Below are 4,880 nucleotides of genomic sequence, written 5' to 3'. Positions count from 1 at the left end.
GATATAGTTTGTATTTCCATTGAATAATCATGTGTAGCAGAAGCATAGCACGGAACTGGTGCACTTTAAAAAGGAAATAGGAAGGAAGGAAGGAAGAAAGAAAGGAAGGAAGAAAGGAAGGAAGGTGAAAGGGAGAAATAAAACAAAATCCTGTCCCTGCTATTGAAAAAAAACTGCACTTCTAAATGAACTTTAGAAAGTCAATCTATTCATGATTCTAAGTTCAGCTAAACATTGTGGGACTCATTTCTGAGTTAAAGAGTTAATCAAAAGAGAAGAGACAGAGGAAAGAAGGATGGGAGGAGGAAGAGGGGAGGGAAGATTGTGTGTATAGTGTATCATATCCATAAATATTTTTAAGTTAAAACTCTCCATAAGTATCCAGGGTGAAAAGTGAGGTCCTCTAAGTTAAATTTTCCTAGAAATGTTGATCTCTTGTTAAAGAAATAAATTTTATTGGGCCAGGGGAGAGAGCATAATGATTATGCAAAGAGACTTTCTAGTATTAAGCTACAAAGTCCCAGGTTCAATCCTATACACCATCATAAACCAGATCTGAGCAGTACTCTGGAAAAGAAAGGAAGAAAGGAGAGAGAAAGAAATGAAGGAAGAAATTAAAAAGAAAGAAGGAAAGAAATTTATCTGTAGTAGCAAAGCTGGTTATAAGCTATCCTTTGCAGTCATCAAAGATGAAAAAGAGGTACATACAGCTTTATGTGCACATAATACTTAAAAATTTACGTATAAGACCCACCATTGTCAGTCTAAAATCCTTTTTATCTTCTTTCTTTCCTTTTTATTTCAAATTTGATCCTAAGAAGCAAAGTTGCTATTTATTTATTCATTTATTTATTCCCTTTTGTTGCCCTTGTTGTCTTTTTTTATTGTTGTAGTTACTATTGTCGTCGTTGTTGGATAGGACAGAGAGAGGAGGGGAAGGCAGAGAGGTGGAGAAAAAGATAGACACCTGCAGACCTGCTTCACCATCAGTGAAGCGACTCCCTTGCAGGTGGGCAGCTAAGGGCTCAAACCAGGATCCGGTTATTGTGCTTTGCACCACCTGAGCTTAACCCACTGCACTAAGGCCCTAAATTGCTATTTTTTAAAAACACAAGAACATCCTGTATATATGAATGAATCTATTTTCCCATCTTAACATCCTTCTTTCCATTCTGTGGCTATCTGAGGAAGCATCAGTGACTTCTGGGAGTGAGGGGAGGTGGATGGTGTATTTAACTCGTGTTTGTGGTTTGATTGAAAATGTTTCTTACCTGTGCCTTCACAGGAATGGTGATTTGAGCTACTGCTTTGTATGGAAAGAAATCAATGTCTTTTGCAATCACATAGCAGTATTTTGTTTGTAAATACTCCATCTCTGATTTAATTCCTGCCTATGTTCAGAAGAACCACCAAGTAAAATCCAATCATTAATGTGGGTCTTTAGTTTTCATGATTAGCTTGGTACAGACGTTTTTTAAAGATAAACATCTCCTAGGAGAACAGGATCAAACTTTTCCAGTTTCTTGCCCACGGGGTATCACAGGAGGAAGGTATCACTAAAAGCAGCAATAACAATAGGAAGCTGAGATAGCATACCTATGTAGACTGCAAGTTTAATATAAAACAAAATTGTTCATTGAATTTCCCAAGGGGGAAAAAAAAAACAAACCCAAGCATCTCTAGAGGTCATGCAGGGGCAGAGACAGTGAGAATCTTAGTCACCAAGATGGTTCTGTGGTCTTTCTACTACTGAGAAGAGTTGATGTCGGCCATTAACTTGGGTTTGTCTGAAATGTGTGGGGTTTGCTTCTCCCATGCTCTCCTTGGGCTCAGGGCCCTGGACTGACGTCACTACGACACCTAGAACATCTAGAACCTAGAACTGATTATTTATGTGGGCTCTTGAACTTCCAGTGGATTGACCCAGTTTTTATAGCCCTCTTACCCAAGAAATAAGGCATCTTTCCCCACATCCCCCCAACTCCACTTTATGGGATCATGGCAGAAGAGCAGATCTGTAACTAGGATGAAGCAGCTGTTGGCTACATGCCACCCTTTAACTTGATTATTCCTTGGATGTGTTAGGCAAGCATTAGTGATTGATAATGACACTAATTAACCCTTTTCCTTTCCAAACAGAAAGCTGCAGCCAGTAGGGTGCTACAACAATAAATATAAAGCACTGCATACATCAATATCTGCTTAAAGTAGAACTTTATCTGGGCATATTTGACCTTGCTGCTTTCAGTTACAGGTCAGTATTTATTGGAGCACTTCTCTGAAAATCAGAGATGAAGAAGGGTTGGGCAGAGGAAGAGAGAGGGTTAAGAAAGGGGCCCTGGGGCTTCCATACCTGTGAGCTGCAACAGGGTTAGGTTCTAATGGAAACCATGCACACTTCTTTTTTCAAATTTCAGGTCAATACTTTTTGAAAAACTTAATTAATCCAGTTCTGTTCTTAACCTATTTCGAGTTCACACAGACTGATGACCACATATGATCTTTTGGTTCCTGGTAAAAAGAAGCTCTCCCCTTTGACATGGAATTCCTATGAATTTACATTTGATTGAGAAAAGAAGGAGGAAAACATTGTTTCAAAATGAGTGGGGTTAATTTCGATTTTAAGCAGGATTGGGGGGGGGGGACCAAGGCACATGGGATTTGATTGTGCAGTCTAACAACAACTTGAATGGCTAAAAAAAAATTAAATTCAGAATTTCGATAAATGAATATTCTTAGCAAGTGAACAAAATGTATTCAATTAACTAAAACCCTGTGCACTTCTGAACTGAAGTGGAATCGACTGTAATTGATTTATTTGAAACCAGAGGTTAAGGACTGAATTAGCTAAGTACAACTGGGTATTTCAAGCCACTGACTTCTCAAATGTCAAATCCCTTCTATTTTAAATATTATTTCAGCTGCGGGGCATCGCAGTCCTGATGGTAGTTCCATCAAGAACTCAAATTATATTAATATTCGATTTGGGGGAGAGATGGGCTGGGTTGTGGTTGTTCAAGGGTGTTAGAGAACAGAAGGGGTGAAGTGAAGATGCCCATCATTGTACTTCAACAAAAAATGAGAGATGGTGATTAACAAGGACTAGAAAGCATCCTTGTGTAGTTCAGCTGCATGTCCTAATTTGAGTTAATCCAAAGAAAAATATTGTTACAGTATAAACACCTGACCTGTCAAGTAATCTCTCTGTGCTTTTGAAAAATACACATTGGTAACAGCAGAGAAAGACAATCATAAAATCATTTCTAGTAATTACACCCAAATTCTCTCACCTCTCAATATATGTATGAAAACTTCTCGTTTTTTGTTTTAAGTGACGACAGCATGATCCTCAAAATGTCCAACTACAGAATAAAAATAGCTAATTCTGTGCATTTGGAAGCCATTGTTTATTATGACCTTGTAATGTTCTAACCCATTATTTCCTTTCTATCTTTCTCAGGATGCAAGGATTATATTGGTCTCGGGTTTTCCAACATAACAAGCATCTGTAAATCCAGATATGAATGAATGGTATTTAATAAGATTGTTTTCATTTCAAAATGAGTATTTATGTGTCGTTGGGGAAAGAGCAGCAATGTATGGCTGTTTATGAATGCTATTGTGCCTGAGGTTAGGATCCCCCACACAATCTGAGATGCAGCCAAGAAAAACAGCTCTGAGAGATAATGCTTCACTTCACCTGCTCTGATGCTGTGTGCATTTCATTTCTGTCAAGAGTATGTACAGTTAGGGTTCATTCGCCTCATTATTTTGTTACATCTACGTTACAGCTAACCAGTCTCTCTAGGAAATAATAAATAACCGCTTTAAAAAACAATTGCTGTGCTGTGTTCTGAGGATACATTTTCCATTTGATTTGGAAAAAGAAAAAAAAAGCACCATTGTTATGAATTCTCGGGCATTGGAAAATAGAATTTAGATTCCACCAACTCCCATTCATCTGTCGAGATTGATTTTACACTGCCTTCCATAAGATTAGAAAGCAAATGGCTGCAAACGGCCACTGTCTGAGGTTTTGCCCACAATCCTGTGGAATGTCAAGCCCAAGGAGCAAATGCTAACTAACCCTTTCCAGCACATCCACCCAGACACAGCTCCTGTGACCTCTCCTCTAAGCCTCCGAGCAAACTACCTCTGTTTTCTTCTTCAAACCTATTCAACTCCTCCTCACTTCCAGAGCAAAGACTTTTGGAAGAGAGAGAGAGAGAGAGAGAGAGAGAGAGAGAAACCCAAAATCACCATACAGGAAGTTCTTCTTTCTAGGCAAGCTGAGTACAAGAGCCCTGTAGTAGCTGAAAGAAGTAGGAAAGAAGGTCTGTGGGGGGTTTGCCCCCTACCTTGCCTTACCCCAAGGGATATTTTGTTTCTAAAAAGGTCTTAGGAGCCCCAGGGTGATACAGCAGGGTAAGTTACATTCCTGGGTCAGCAGAAAAGGATGCTTCAAATTCAACAGAATTTCTACTCCCCTTTGTTAAGAATCTATATGGTCATATATTCATCTCTTAAAAAAAAAAAAACTTAAGGAAAATAAACAGGGCACAAGCTGCTCTTTTTCTCTATTCCACAGATGTTTGTGCCATGATTCCTTTTCTCTGTCTCCAAAACTGCAGGTACTTTCAGTTCCTTTATGTGGCTTAGTCACCTAGAAGCCAGAGCAGCCAAGGAAGGTGGAGGTGGGCATTTCCTTTGTGGTCCTGAACCAACAATTCAGGTCTCAGTTCAATTCAAGTCTCAGTTATCCTCTGAGACAGAGTCCAAAGTGGTTCTGTTTTAGTCTCAATCTTCCTCCTCAGCATTAATGTTTGGCCCTGAAGATTTTACATTTTGGGTTTCCAAAACACAAGTGAAAACCTAAAGGA

This window comes from Erinaceus europaeus, chromosome 4, assembly GCF_950295315.1.
Source record: "Erinaceus europaeus chromosome 4, mEriEur2.1, whole genome shotgun sequence".
NCBI classification, from domain to species: domain Eukaryota; kingdom Metazoa; phylum Chordata; class Mammalia; order Eulipotyphla; family Erinaceidae; genus Erinaceus; species Erinaceus europaeus.
This window is presented reverse-complemented; position numbering follows the sequence as displayed.